Source organism: Pezoporus flaviventris, unplaced genomic scaffold, assembly GCF_033815535.1.
Source record: "Pezoporus flaviventris isolate CSIRO_AGI_PZ_B2104156 unplaced genomic scaffold, CSIRO_AGI_Pfla_v1 ptg000031l, whole genome shotgun sequence".
In the NCBI taxonomy this organism is placed as follows: domain Eukaryota; kingdom Metazoa; phylum Chordata; class Aves; order Psittaciformes; family Psittacidae; genus Pezoporus; species Pezoporus flaviventris.
The window spans coordinates 65916326-65932555 of record NW_026892579.1 but is presented as its reverse complement, the minus strand read 5'-3'; the positions used below and the strand labels follow the sequence as shown (position 1 = coordinate 65932555).

At 43.3% G+C, this 16230-nt stretch overlaps 1 long non-coding RNA gene across 1 annotated transcript in view; it reads left to right on the top strand.

The window, feature by feature from the left end:
• LOC133273328 (uncharacterized) overlaps positions 1 to 16230 on the top strand; it is a 518549-nt gene that overhangs the window by 463891 nt on the left and 38428 nt on the right. Inside the window, exons 7-9 of the long non-coding RNA XR_009744742.1 lie at positions 3019 to 3101; positions 8612 to 8664; positions 12491 to 12677. This is a non-coding gene — a long non-coding RNA (uncharacterized LOC133273328). The remainder of the gene's footprint in view (positions 1 to 3018; positions 3102 to 8611; positions 8665 to 12490; positions 12678 to 16230) is intronic.

Here is a 16230-nt window from a genome sequence, read left to right as displayed (position 1 = left end):
TACATTGTTTTCCTCCCTTTACACAGTCTATCCTGAAGGAGATAACGTATCTCCAGCTACCCAGTCATGTATAATAGTCTGAAAAAGCCGACAGGAAAAGGCAGCTTGGCAAAGTCTGATGCACAGTGATGAATCCAAGTGCCAATTCGCTACTAATCTTCTGTGGAATGGTTTTACTTCTAGTTTGTTAAGGAAGCAGATGTACAGGTGGCTCAATATCGGAGGGGGTGTGTGTACACCTCTGAACAGAGCAGATTCCCCTCCGTTGCTAGCATCTTCCCAAATAATCTCTGTCGGTGGCTGAAATAGAGCACAGGACCTGCTTGGCTCTGACAGCTCCTACCTCAGGAGGAGCTTAGGCAATGGCAGAAAAGCCCACCCAGTGTACTCTTCTTGTTAAGCTTCTGGGGCTTGCAGGCCTTCCTAACTCTGCCCTGGGGAAAAACTGTGTAACAATGGATAAAAGACTTGGGCCTCCCAGCTTAGTTACAAAGGATTCTCTTCACTCATCCTCTTAGTGAGAAATCCAGTTGAATGCTTTTTGAAATCTTTCAAATATTAAAAATAAAATAAATCTTCTTATTCCCTTCCCAGGCAAGATTCTTGACTGCAGTGCCATGTTGTCAGGCACTTCAGGTCCTTTAACATGTCGCAGGGACCCCATTCAGTGATGCGGCTGCAGCCAGGTACACAGAGAAAAGGTTATTCAATTCTTTGTGTGCCTTCAAAAAGTTAATGGAGAAAAAAACACCAATGAAACCTGAGAGGGGGAAGATAGGGTGGATATTAAAATAATTGGGTGTCAAGCTGCAAAAGGCTCCCTGCTACTACCTAACCTGGTTGGGATCTATTTTGGAAAAGAGCTAGAGTAGGTGTGTTAGTTTCAGGCAGAGAAAGGGAAACTATTACTGTTTCACCTGGGCATACGAATCATTGTTATTTGTTGCTCAGAAGAGTTATTGCAGAAAATACTTGGCAAATCAGTGGTGAAAAGAACCAAACACTGTTTTCAGCTGCCTTCCATTTCCTTCTCTCCTCAAATACTATCTGCGCTCTTCCCTTAGTGCCATAGTCAGCCGAGAGAAGCTCTGCTCACTCTTTGCTTTTCAGCACAGTGGGGACGAGATGCTTCAAGACACTCTGAAGTCACTTATAATGTGAAAGAGTTAGAAAAATCAAAGCTATCCATGTGTATCAAGGGAATAATCAAATGGCTGTGTTACTTATGGTCTTAGAAGTCAATTTTCCTTGCATAGAAATCTTTGACCAAACACGTTGTCATTGCTTTGTAGAATCATAGAATCATAGAATAGTGAGGGTTGGAAAGGACCTTAAGATCATCAAGTTCCAACCCCCTGCCATGGGCAGGGACACCTCACACTGAACCATGTCACCCAAACTAAGCCATGTCACCCAGACAGTACTGTAAAGAGAGTATCTTTGTGGAAAGCTCTTACAAGCAGCTAAGCAGTATGTTCTCTGTGCCTTGCAGTCCGTCTCTCTCTTTCTCTCCCTTCCCAAGAAGCTGTTAAATATTCAGCATCATCTGATTTAAAACTCTTTCTTTAAAGTCTTTGGTGCTTCTCAGTCCATTCAGAGATCAGGCTGGTATGTTCCTATCGCGTCTTGAGTTAGAGCCCAGGAGAACCTGAATTTCTTACCAGTTGGGGTTTCTTTACTGAAGTATGTGTTCAGATTCATGTAAAAAACATCCACTTCCCTTGTGAGGCTTTTGGGGGGGTTTGGGGACTTTGGGCTTGTTTATTTTTTTGACATCTCACTGTCTCTGAATTTAGCTTTAGTTCATTCGTCAAGGAAATAAACAGCCACAGTTCTTATTACTCACACTACCACAGTGTATTCCAAGCCTGTACATATCCTGCAGCTTGCTAAATAAGTCTATATCCTTTAAGAAATTCCCATCAGTCTCTGCCCAAGAAGAGCAATAATAAGTTAGTTAGTCATCAGATATAAAAACCTGAATCATTTTTACAAGTATCTTTAATGGCTTCCATTATTGTGTGCCTTCATAAAAGAGCTCCCTCTCAAACACAGCATCCTTTCATTCTTCAAGAGGATCTCATTTCTGAAATAACGGAAATTAAGGCCCTGATGCTTTGTTTGGGCAAATGAAGCAGGAAAAAATACTCACCCAGCTCAAGCAGAAGGAATCATGTGTTCTATTAACTTGTCAGCTACCTTGGTATTATTAGCAAAACTTCACAAGTCAACCCAGTGGATTTCTGTGATTAGTGTTACACTGACAGCAAAGTATTCCATGTGGACCAAGCTGTGATTTGAGCTGCAGCCCAGGTGAAGATGAGACATCTCCCCTGCTGCTCCTGGCTTTGCCCTGCACGTCCTTGACTCAGGTTCAGTGGTGGTTGCGTGGTCAGCATGAACAGGGATGGTACCCAAGGGCACAGTGCGTCCTTCCAATCCCATCCCCATCTTCTCATCCTGCCTGGCCTGCTTGAAGTGTTGTGTTTGCATGTGCTCAGCAGCATCAAGGGGCATTTGTAGGGTCAGATGATGTTTTAGTTTATTAGTTGTCTGATCAAATGCACATCTTCAAGTAGGCCAAAATGGTCCCATCAGGGCTGGGCGGGCAGGAGCAGCCCTTTCAAGGGCAGCTCAAGACTTCTGGTGGATTAAAGTGGCTGTAAAACCATAGCCAGGATGATTATATCATTCAGTCCTTTTTCTTGCTGTTAATGTAAGTATTAGTTTGCTGCCTTCAACAGACAATAAAAGTCAATATTCATTGTCCTGCCATCAGAACTGCACTGGATAAAGTTTCCAAAACTCTTTCAAAAGGCATCTCCTCTGTGTTCATCTCTCTTCCTCTGAAGACACCAGAGGCCCTGAGTAGCTGATAAGATTTTTGAAGGTCGTATATAAACCAGAGCCTGCCTCTAGCCCCTTATGGCCTCTTTAAGTCCTTCCATAGTCCATAGGTTGAGAAACAGAAAAAGGAAGGATGGTACTGAAGCGTCTTCCTCCTCTGTTTTATTTCAGGTCATGTAACCTTGCTCACTCTTGTGGAAAGCCTGAGGAGCTCCAGGAGGAGTTTAAAGAAGAGATCTTCCTCTCTTGTTCAGGTGAATAGTCATGAATTAGACTCTTGGGAGACTAAGGCGGTAGAAATACATAAGGAAATCATTTGATTACACATAGTGTTAAAAGATGTTAAAAATGCTTCTACTACCCTTAGTACTGGATTTTTCTATTTAGTTATTTATCTTAATTTATGATGTTTTTTTCCCCTTCCCTGGGAAGTGAAGACTAGCAATAGATAAGGGAGAATATTTTGTGTTTTTGTATGCAGTATGAGTCCGGTACTTGGCCAAGACCCAGATCTATTGTGGCAAGAAAGTAATAGATGAACTAACTAGGGACTCAGACTCTCTGGCTAGCATCCAAGAAACATTAAAAACTGTAGTACTGCACATAACAAGTAGGAAGATGCATGCAAATGTTGATGTCTTGTTGAAAACTGTTAAGTTATTAATATGTTGGCTTTATAGACATGCATTTGGATTTTAAAACCTGCTGTCTGAGTTCATGCCCAGAAATTACCTGCTGAAAGATATGCCTGGGATAATATTTAATGTAGTGCCACACTGGTGAGGTAGTTCTGAAGAAAATGACACTTCTGGATCCCTAGGGCTAGACTGTTTCTTTTGGGAGCATCAGCTCTGAGGTAGTGGCAGTGGTCCAGTTCAGCTCTCAGTAATGGTCCCTAAGCAATAGTCCCACATTGTTTCTTAACCATGTCTTCCCTGCCTGGAAAGCAGCAAGTCATGCATAGGCCCTTAGGGCCTTGTCGTATGGGTAGGAGGGTTCACTGTCTATGGGTTCATGGGAAAGATGTGGCTCAAGAGCTTTTGTGTGGTACCCAGAGATCTCTGAAAGCCTTTTAGAAGGGAGATCCTGCAAGCATTAGAGGTTTAGGATCATTGCCTAATATAAGATTTAGGATGACATTGATGCCAATTCCAAGAGTGAATCTTATTCCTGTGGGTCTTCTAATGGGAGCAAGATATGGCTCATATTATCACATCCACATTGTTTATGACTTCAAAGTCTGGAGAGCATTATAGTTTTCATGTAGGTCTGGTTTGTCATCCAACCCTGGTAGGATATAAAAGGTGATTCAGTCTCTCATCTTGGAGACAGTCAATCCACTGTGCAAAGCATCTGATTGCACATAGCCACTGGCTGGAAGTATAGGTGAGGAAAGATGCTCGAGTCTCTACTTCTGTGTGTATTTATGTGTGAGCCAGTTGCAATCCAGTTCTTCCTTAATGTCATACAACTAGTAATGTAACCCCAAAATGTTTCTATTTTCATTGCCAAAGGTGTTCTTGCCATTTTCCATGTCAGTCTGAACATTCATAAGGGTGTTTTGTTGCACACTCAGCAGCATGTGCGAAGTAGTTGTGATCACAAAAGCAAAAACAAGTAGCCAGAAACAAACACGCTGTAAAAATAGGTGAGCTCCAGCTGGACCAGTTGAGATGGAGCAGACAAGTGCTGTCCTGCGAAACACTACAGAAACCTGCAATGGGAATTTCTTTCTACCCCAGCAATAAGCAAACAGGTTCAGTGACTGCAGTTTATTCACAATCATAACTAACATCACTGATACTCACTAGAGGTGTCCGATCCCTGGGTTTTATGCTTTTAGATGAGTATTTCCTCTCTTTCCCTCTAGGATTATGTTTTTAGTAGGGAATAGCTTAATGTTAGGGCTAACATATAAATGGTGGGACTTGGTTTTCCATTTTTTTCACCTGACCTTACTAACTCCCTATTCCCTTCTCGTTCATGCTCGGAGCTTTGTTTGAGCTGGAGGACCAGTTTCATGGTGGCTGCTGCACTAAGTGAGCTTACTCATGCAGTGGGTTTTTTCCTAATCTCTCAACTCTAATTGTTGCATGCAAATTGTTTAATAAATAATGTTGGACTATAAAAAAAAGAAGAATAGATATTAATTAAGAAAAGGATTTAGGCTGACTCAGTCTCATACATGAGACAAAAGGTTAAGTAAATGCCAAGGCTGCTATGCCTCTTCAAACAATGAATATTAGTTTTAGAATCATTAATGTCTGCTTAGAAAACAGAGTCATACTGGAGACTTGTATGCCAGAATAACCAAGGCCAGGGCTGTTTCTTTTCAATCTGAAGCTAAATTATTCTCCAATAGAAGGCTAAATGTATGCAATTAACAGTGCTAGGTAGGACAACAGGGAATGGCACTTCTAATATGTAGCCAAATTGAGATCAAGTTTTTCTTTGAATCTGGTAACTTGGACATTTAATATGCACAACCAAGCTCTGCAACAGAATTAGTGAAAAGAGGCAGATAATTAACTCCTTCACTGCTTGTCAATGGAGACAGAATGATTAGCCTGCTGTTTACTAACTCCTGTCTTCTAAAGTTGCTGGATCTGCAAAAACAAAAGGCTTTTTTCAAGGGCCTTCCATGCATGGGCAAAGCTTAAGACAGTTGTGTAGTCTTTATTAGAAAGAGGATTACTACATCATGTTCGTAAAGAAAACCTCATCCTGGGAAAGATTAGTTTCTCAGGTTGGGGGGAGTTAAGGTTGGAACAAACAGGACCATATGAGCTCAGTGCATACTCTGTTTCTGTGTTGAAAGGCTTAAGAAGACTAAGGCTCACCCTCTTTGTAAGCAAGTGGGTGACTCTTACCAGTAGGAAGGCAAAAGTCAAGGTGCTCATTAAAACTTCCCAGCATCCTTATGTGGAAAAAAATGCTCTTTACTAGACAAGGCATGTTACTTCCTATATTAACATCACCCATTTAGTATGAGCATAGCTAATAATAATTCTTAATTCTCATCCAGGGTTCTCCAAGGGGATGAATGTATTTATTCCCAGTTTACTGAAGGGAAGTAAAGTAAATGATGGTGAAGTGACTTGCATCAGGCAACTGAGTTAAGCAATGGCCAAATGGGTCTGAAGCTTGACTCCTGAGTCTTAGATAATGCTCAACTGTAAATCTCATGGAAGGTGATTGGGATGCCTCTAACATACAAGAAGCCCAATCAAATTGTGCCTGTTTTTCTAGGGCTAGTTTGACTCCAGAAAGTTAAAACTTGCAAAGTTAAAATGTATTTTTACTTCTGTTTGTGTCTAAACTAAGTCTGCACTCCCTTGCTCTGTGTTCTGCTGGAGCTTAAAGCAAAGGGGCATCGTTTTCCAGGGTGTCTGACGCAGCCTTTCCGCCTGTTGAGACAGCTCTTAAAGCAGTGCCTTTGTTTCAGCAGTGACTCCCACTGAAGCCAACAGCCACATGCAAATAAATGCTCACGTTTGAAAATGTTAACACTTAAAATAGCTCAAGTTTTGTTTCTAAGGCTGAAGTGCATTACAGCTCTCATTTAGCTAAGTAAATACTGTTATGCTGAAGTCCTTTGCATTGTCATCAACAGGAATAGACAGCTTTGCTCTCGGGCTTGTTCCAGTGAAGGGTCTGTACTGGAATGTCTTGTGTTTGCGTTTCATATTTGTGCCCTGTCTAGATCTCCCTGTCCAATTTCTGGTGTTTGCTGCTTTCAAGAGTGAAATAAACCATATCTGGAGAATGGGCCCATCCAGCGACACATCCTTGAACCCAGGTCTGAGCCTTGTACTTTCCTTTCAGGATTTTACCTGCTCCTACTAAGAAAGAGCAAAGATGTAGGTAAATCCCAGATTCTTACTTTCCAATATTGACCTCCTCTCTCATTGAGTGGTTTATTAGTTTGTGCTCAGGCCTGGATCTCCTTCCTGACTGTGGGACGCTAACATATGGGATATTTTAACTGCCCATATTTAAGTAATCTTCATTAAGACCATTTGGAATGAATCTGTGTGGTTTCTCGTTGTTAATCTTTACCTTTTGAGAATTACATTTCTATAGATCAGGGCTCTGGATGTTTAAAACTTGCTTTCTCCTACCCAGCTGGTCTGACTGCTGAGAGCACAAGTGGACTCCAGCATAGAAAGGTCTCTTAATTGAGGCCACCACAGTGGTCCCATCTGCAAGCAGGATCTGAACTGCCTGAGGCCACCTAGAAGCAGCTTTCCACTGGCTGCATCAGTCTCTTTTCACCACTTGGCAAATACTTGAGTTCGGAAATGTTTAGTTTTCAGTTATTCCACCATGAGCTCATGCCAAAGGGGCAGGTATGGCTTTGTTGTGTTTGCTAAAGGTCTGGCTCTAGCACCGTGGCGTGGGAGCATTGCCTGTCAAGCAAGGCCTTAGGTCAAACTGTCCCCTTGCATTGCTTGTACAGGGCTGGCTTTACACTTGGCTCTGGAGTGACATGGCAGTTGCCATCAAAGGGGAAAATTCCAGGTTGCTTTGTGTTATGACACAGCCATGCTCATGCTTTTCTCCCTTATGGATAGATCTCAGCACTTTCTGTCTATCCTGATAGATGCTATTTACTCATCCTTCCATCCATCCTTTGTGGCAATGCTGTATGGCCATCTTGGGGCAGGCAAAATGGCCCCAGGCCCTTTCCCCTGAGGTCACTAACCTCAAAACTAGGTAAGATTAATGGTTCTGATGCCATAGTGATAGGGGCATCTGCGATGTACATACGTACATAAAGATGCATGCCTCATGCAAAGCAATCCCTAAAACAGTAAAGGAGAAGAGAACTAAAGTTGTATTTGTGTAAGACTACTCATAGAGGCATTGCTGCTCAGGCAGCTTCTGTTGTACTTTTGATACCAACCTGCTTAACATGGTAGTGGCTGTAAGCACAGGGCAAGCCCAGTGAGTGCTGACAGCCCTAAGCCACGGCTGCCCCAGCTAGAGCCAGACCCGCATTGATCTTGCCAGCTGCTCCAATCCTCTCTTCCCTCCCTCCAGGCAGCTCCAGGCCTTTCTGGCAGTGCTTTCACAGCCACTCTGATCTGTGCTTCTCCAAGCCCCTGCCTTGCTGCCCCACAGAGCCACCAGTGCTGCTTATCTCTCCCCACTGCTGTGAGCATCTGCAGCTCTGCTGTCCTGCATCCCTGCCAGGTGCTACCTCCAACCTCACCGAGCATCCTCAGGGCCCCTTCCCTCATCTTTTACCTCTTCTTTCTTCATGCTTCTGCTTCCTCAGATGAGCCCTGTCCCACTCACCCAGGAGTGACAGCCACGACTCCCATCTTTCTCATCACCACTGCTGCTTGGGCAGGATTCACCTATCATGTCCCTCTTGGGTGCAGAGATGCTCAGCCTTTCCTCAACAGGCCTCACCTGGTTTTGTAGCATAACCCATCCCCTCCATCAGCATATCTCCGAGTGCCGACAGGCTGGACAAGGCTCAGCTCTGCTCCTCACAGTGTTTAATCCCCAGCACCAAGTCACCAGGACACTGTAGACTATTGGGTTCCGCTCAGGCATAATTCCATCATTACCATTGATTTCTTCGCTCACGCTCCCCATGGTGCTTTTAATCAACTCTCCATCTTTGTGCCTTCACACCTTTACGCTTTTCATGATTGGCTCTGCTACCTTCTGCCTCTGCAATGAAATAGTACCATAGAAATCCTCCTGCCTCTTACATACATTAACAATCCCATTTCTTCTCTCTCTGGTCCAGTGAAGGGATCTCCCTCTCCCACAAAGGCACCACTGTCTTTGCAATGCACTCTGGTAAGCGCATGGGGAATAGCTTCTATTCAGTATTCCTTCAAGTCCAGTACAATGGATTATAATTAGTTACTGGCCTCTTTGGTTTACTCTACCTTCAAAGGCTCTTTTATAGTTTAAAAGTGAAGGGAGATGCTGACATTAATTTTGTCTGTCTTTCCATAGCATTGTGCAGACATACAGGATAAAGCTAACATGCAGGTAAAGTAACTCACTAGCCAAAAAATAAGGTAGCAAATAGGGTCATCATCGTATTCATTTCATGAAAGTAGCGTGGTGTTGGAGAGAACTCATTAGCCTTTTTGTTCTGCATTATTCCCGTCATTTATCAGCAGCTGTATCACATGTCACAGCTACTATCCTTTCTGGCATCCAGTGTGGGACCAGAGGATTCCCAGAGAATGCTGAGTTCCGACGCCAGGGTTGTGCAGCGTGATGCAGTAGGCACTGTATTAATTGTGGCAGATAGAATTTTTTCCAATATACTCCTAAAGGGACACTCAATAAAGCAATGCAGTGTGATTTACCAACTCAAAGAAGCATGGACAAATGAAACCACATCATGGACCTGTCCTTCGTTCCCCTAAACCTTGGTTAGTTCATTAGCACTTGAAGCATTGCAAATTGCATGAAAACAAAATAAACCAACCTAAACCCACAAGTGAAAAAAGCCAAACATTAGGCTAATCAGTGCAGGCTGCTTTCAGTGGAATAGTTATATCTCAAGTGATGGTGGTCTCTTAAATCATTAAAGAAGTCTACTTCTGCTTTAAGCTGTGGCTCTCTGATCACTTGTGGACCCATATATTATTCTCCACTGCAAAGCAGAGTTTGGGGACTAGTTTCAGATATGAGCTAGGAGCTCCTCCATGCACTTAGTCCTTTAACTATCAGGTGATAACTGTCCACATCTTGCATCAATGCAGAAACATGTGGGAGGGGAGAAAACTACAGCCTTGTTCAAGCAGCTGAAGTCGCAGCTATCAATTCAAGCCAGTGCTGTAAGAAAACACCACACTGATGAAAGCAGTGCACGTTTGCATCCATCTAAGAGAAGGGAAACGCTGTGTTGAAGTGTTTTGAGCACCAAAGCAGGACGTGCAGAGGCCGATCACGACCCTCTAGGCTTGGGCAAGTCAGTTGACCGTGTGACTCGACTGCTGGGAGCAACAGCATTTGCTTACCCCACAGGCAGATTGTGAGGATTAATTAATATTTGCAAAGTGCTTTGAAGATTAAAAGTAGCATGTTAAGTACTATAAAGTATTATTAATAGTGATAACAAACTGATAATTTTGGAGTATATGAGGCTTTTCTTAACCTTCTCTAGCAAGACCTTTCACTGCAAACAGCTGAACAAGTAACACCACTACTGCCAGAGTGCCTGATCCCCTGTTTTCCAAAGCACTGGGATTATGCTGATTAAGGAAGGCACTAAGTACAAAACACATTCCATTTCACCTTTAAAATAAGCTATGCTATGTTTTGAAACATGGCGTGACACAGAATACTTTTAGTGTACCAAGCTAATGTGCTGGGATGATTCTAACTGTTAAATGTGTTAGAGTAAAACGGCTTCAGAAAGATTCTGGCCCTTTGCAGCTGGGGCATGTGTTTTGCTCTCTCTCAGCTTTGAATGCATCCCCAAAGCTGCTTTGCTCTGCTCTTCAGGAGTTCCTACTTCTTCCTGCTTGCCTACTCCTGCTGCCCTCACCCAGCCATACCACAGTGCCTTGCATGGCCAGGCACCAGGCAAACACTTGCTATAAGAGCTTCACCAAACTTCAAGTCTCCCGTTGAAGTGTGTGTTGTCTGCACTGAACAGGGAGAAGTGCTTTGATTCTTGGCAATCTCCCTCTGTGTGCAGCCCCATGGGGGAAGGTCGAGGGCAAGAAGTAGTGATGTGTAGAGTATAAGACTGGCTGTTGCCAGTAACAGCTCCTACCGTTACCCATTTGGATTTTACGCCAAGAAAATCAGGCACCGGTGTCAGCCGCAGTCAAGAGGAAGTCTGTCAACGTATTTAACTTGAAACAAGAAACAGTTTCAGGCTTGTATGGCCCAGGTCTTTCAGGCCAGTGTTCTGGCATTGTGAAAAATGCTTTTCCTCTCAAAAACTTGGAGATCTAAGTATTTTGTCTGGAGTGTAAACAGTAGGACTCTCATGAAGAGTAAAATTTATTTCTTAGCTTGATGGGGTCAAGTAACTGTAACTGGGATTAGCTAATGTTTCACAGAACCTGATGTTTTTGTGGCTAGGGAATCCCTCGAGGAAGGAGGATATCCACGTCTGATGAAAAGCTCCTAATAAAAATAGATACTGCTTCCGAGATTATCAAAGGAAAATGGGAAGTAATGAAAATTAAAAGTGCAGCTCTGGAATCTTGTAAAGTCCTGACAAGACAGAGATCTGGAATTCACTGTCTGTGATTTTTTTCCCTTATTCTGCCCCATCTGCATCTGTGTGTGCACTCCTGTACACACAACCCCTGCTGAATCCCTGCTGAGAGAAGTTGGGGCTGTTCAGCCTGGAGAAGAGAAGCTGCACGGAGACCTCAGGAGCAGCTTCCATTATCTGAAGGGGGCTGGAGGATGCTGGAGAGAGACTCTTCATTAGGGACTGTAGTGATAGGGCAAGGGTAGCGGGTTAAAACTTAAACAGGGGAAGTTTAGATTGGATATAAGGAAGATGTTCTTTCCTGTGAGGGTGGTGAGGCACTGGAATGGGTTGCCCAGGGAGGTTGTGAATGCTCCATCCGTGGCAGTGTTCAAGGCCAGGTTGGACAGAGCCTTGGGTGACATGGTTTAGTGTGAGGTGTCCCTGCCCATGGCACGGGGGTTGAACTGGATGATCTTGAGGTCCTTGCCAACCCAAACCATTCTATGATTCTATGTCTCTCTCAGCAGCTCCACCTCTAGCTCTCCCCCCACCCCCTCAAAGAAAAGAAAACCAAAAGAAGAAGCCAAAAAGATCAGCCATCAGGCAGGGGTAACTTGTCAAATCCCAAACTTAATCGCTGAAGACAGTAATCACCAATGAAACAAAGGATAAGCTCCAAGATACCAAATAAAGCAGTACTATTCCCTTAATCTCTTTACGAATTATGAAGTGAAGTCCTTCCAAAGAAGCAGGACTTTTAAGAAAGGGGGAAGACTTGTGGCTTTGACAATTTGTTTGTGGTCAGAAAGCAAACTCGTGTTTTCAGTGATATTCATGACTTTTGCATGAGCAAAACAGGAGACAGCAAAATGAAAGTAGAAATAAGAAAGTATGTGCTGAAGAAGGGGAAAAGACTTTTGTCACTACTAAAAATAGATATTTTTAACTGTTTGCTTCCCACTTGGCAGCAGTTAAAACTTTTCACTCTGTGAAAGGCTGGAAATAGGAATTTCTGATTGTTTCTACCGTGTCCCTTTTCCGTTCTCCTGGACCATTCTTTGTGCAGCCTTTATCACGAAACTTGCTTGCTAAAGACACCATACTCAGCCCTATCCTTTTTTATGGGGCTGTCCCAAGACAACCTCTACCATACTTGATACTGCTTTCTAAAAGCAGACTGGCTAGTTGAACAAATGGGGAAGAGCTCATGATGTCAAAGTACAGGTCAGAACAGTGATTTTATTACCATGTGGTGTACAAGAGCGATATAAAATGTAGCTGTCCAAAATGTGGAATTTGTTCACTCTTTTTGGTTCATTGCTGATGCACCCTGATACCTGAAGCTCGAGCAAGGACACTGCTCAGGTTTTCTCTTTTCCCCTGCTTTTTCCCCCCCAGGTTGCTTTAATCTGTAATATCAGCAATAATCACTGTGGTATTGTTGCCTAGGCATTCTTGAAGAGTTAGAAGAGGACTGTAATTGAAGAGTTCATTACCAAGATCAGTTGGCTCCTTGATTACAGTGGCAAGGTGAAATATATCCTCACCAAAAAGCAACTGCGAAACCTTTAGAGAAGTCACCCACTTTTCACTCTTTTTCATTAGGACCCCGACAAGCTTGTCAGCAAAATTAAAGGTATGTCATTCACATCGTGCATGCATTGCAAAGGACTATAAACCTGCCAACCTCTTTGATGAAATAAAAGGGTTTTATTTATGATTCATGTAGGAATATGAGGTTATTTTTATTCTGTCAGTACCCTAATAATCAGACAAGAGCTCGTGAAATGAGAAGGCAAACTGACAGGGAAGGTTCTGATAAAGGGGAACCCTCTAGGGTATTTTGCCCCGTTTGTAATCTCCTCTGTTTTAGTGTGAGGTTATAAGCATGGGAACAGAGAGTAACTATGTAGCAGCACTTAAGGACAAGGAAAAGGAAATACTTCCACCAAAGAGGTCTGTGTTGCTGCAGTGAAGTGAGCAGGAGCTTCCCATCTGCTCTTCCAAGAGCATAGTGAGTTGTATCGTTACCCTTCTTTTCTACTTGCTTTCCTACTGGGCAACATAAGCCATCTTTAACAACAAAAAGGGAATAGTGCAAACCTTACACAGAGCCGTTGCAAATTTGTTACCTATTTGTTTTACACTAATTTTTACAGGACCCAAAGCAGGGCATCTTTCCAAGTGCTCCCAGTCTAGCTCAACATGAGATACAGCAGCACAGTAAAGGGAGGATGGGGAAGCAGCTCCCTTTGCAGTCCCTGGTCAGCATTTACACTATCACAGTAGCTAAGTAGCAGGCTACATTTCAAGTCTTCCCCTTGGTGTTTCCAATGTCTTGGCAGCTTGAAGCTGCTTTAGTTCTGTTGCAGCTCAGCAAAGCTTCTGGAAGTGTATTTTGTGCTTTTTGAAGCTGCCATTCATACCACAAGCACAACCATGATTACAGAAACACTCCTTGTGAGTAAAAAAGGTATCACTGTATTAGCTGGCTGGCCTTAAGTATGGTAGTTTGCTGAACAGTGGTGTGCTGGCAGGAAAACACAGCCTAGCAAAATATATGCAGGATGAAGTGAAACAAAGTTCACTGGAGGAAAGAAAATAATACTAATCCTTCATTCAATAAGCAGTGAGTTAAGTACATTCCGCGTGTTGAAGAAATGTAAAAGCAAAGGGAAGAAAGCACACATATAAAGGTGATGTGACTGCCTTCCTCTCTAAAGACAACATATAGGGCATTTAGGTATTAATAATACCAGGAGTTACATCCAAGCTGCTAATACAAAATGCAGCCCCTGGTTTAAGGTCCCACTGAGTTTCAGGATGTTAGAATTCCTTCAAACCAGAGAATCCCCTTGAAGTAAGGGATGATGCTAACATTTTCATGGGTTGTTTAAATTATTGACTACACTTGTAGAGGATAATAACCACTGTTTGAGATGGGATTATATTCACTCTTCAATGCTGCCATCTCTGCAGTAACTTTCCATATTCAGATTTGTGCCTCACAAAGGTTTGGAAAGTTTGGATTTGGTGACATGGGGCTGGCTCTGTAAAGACGAGTCATGATCCTGGTATCAGAGATGCTCTGAGCAGATGTAGTCTGATTGCTGGACGTAAAGTTAGTCTCTGTGATCATTTCTGTGTACTCCAGAGTGACACCTTCCAGACTCTTGTTCCTTGTCCTATACTATCCTAATGGTGCTAAGATTAGGGGTAATTCTTAAGGAATGTGTTCCTTTTATCATAGAATCATAAAATCATAGAATAGTTAGGGTTGCAAAGCACCTTAAGATCACCCAGTTCCAACCCCCTGCCATGGGCAAGGACACCTCACACTAAACCCCCCAGGGCTCTGTCCAACCTGGCCTTGAACACTGCCAGGGATGGAGCATTCACAACATACTTGGGCAAACCATTCCAGTGCCTCACCACCCTCACAGGAAAGAACTTCTTCCTTATATCCAATCTAAACTTCCCCTGTTTAAGTTTGAACCTGTTACCCTTGTCCTATCACTACAGTCCCTAATGAAGAGTCCCTCCCCAGCATCCTTACAGGCCCCCTTCAGGTAGTGTTTTACCTGTTCCTTTTCTTAGCCTCACAGTGCTTTCTGGGCAGTCACTCACTTTCTTTTCCCAAGGATATACATGGAATCACCCTTACTTCTTGTTAGTGTGGGGTTTTTCTTGGTTTGGTTGGTTTTGAGCAGCTACAGCAAAAGGATTTATAACAATTTGAACCTCTTGATGGTAAAGTCTGCTTCAGGACAGACGCACTACTCGAAAGTATTTTCAGTGCCCTCTTGACAATTGGTTAGATGTCAGGGGCTGGAAGCAGCAGGATCCCGCTGTGTGCAGAACACTCGGTATTCATCCTTTCTGAACAGCTAGCCAGCTGGCAAGAACTGACTGAGGTTCTGCCCACTGCGTAATGTTGAAAGGACACAGAGTAGCCTCAAGGTGTTGCTGTCCCTTTAAAAACCCTCCTTTCCTCTGTTGACTCAGTGATTTACACGAAAGCATAATTTCATTTCTCTCAGCTAATTACAAACTGCTCCTTTCCAAACTCTTGATCTTTTCACACAGCCAAAGGCACCGCTAGCAAATCAGACCCAACATTTAGGAGGATGCGATACTGCGCCGCCAGTCCCATAGCGGCCGAGTACTTCTCCCTTTACATCTCAAGCCTGCCATTGTGCTGGAAAGTAGAGCAGGTAACTACTTCATCAGTCCAAGATTCCATTCTCGTGGAGCACGGAGGTTCATTATACTTACTTTATCAGCAGTAAGGTTTACTGCCGAATCCATGACAGATATTCATGTGAAACATGAGCGGAGAGAGAGGCATTGCATCTTTTCATTAATAAGCCCTCTTCTGGGATCCGGCATTAGTGAGATTCAGCGGATCATAGAGCACAGGGGTATCATTTTTACATGATTACTCTAAATTCTTAAACCAGAGGCTTAAGAGAGAGGCTTCTCACAAAGGCAGCTGTGGGAATTGTTAAATGATTGGCACAGCACTCACGATGGGCTGAACCACTCTGGGTACCTCCAGTCATGGGGGGTACCAGCAGGCATTTTATTACCTGCCATCAAGGGAAAAGTGGGAAAGAGGGAGTGCATCAGACAGAGGAAGATGTGTTAACCCTGCAAATATCTCTGTCGTTCTGCCTCTCCTCCTGAACAGCACTCTTGCAATAATACTGATGCAGGGCTTCATCATTCTGCAAAGGCTAAGCTATTCCCTTACCATATCTTCTTTGTGTCTAGGCTTATTTTTAACCTGTCTGATCCTACCTTCATTAGAATGGCTACTGAAATAATCCCCTTGCAACCTCCACCCCCAAATAATTAATTTTTGACAGAGCAGAGGGTCATTTAATTCCACCAGACATAATACTTCTGAGATGTATTGTCTATACAAAAGAAACTTCGGGTGGCTCAGAGGACTGGTACAACTACTAGCTAGATTGTGAGGTTGGTGACATAAACAGAGAAAAGCCATCTGTGGATTGCAGAGATTTACACCGTCTTCTTGATATCCCTACATGTTTCTTCTGTGATTTCATGTAACTCCATCCACACTGCCATGCACTCCCTCTGTCCTGGCTGCTCAGTCCTGTCCTGCCAAGCTATGTGCAAACCAAAGCCAGAAAGTTGGTGTGGCTGAAAGGAAAACTCTTTTT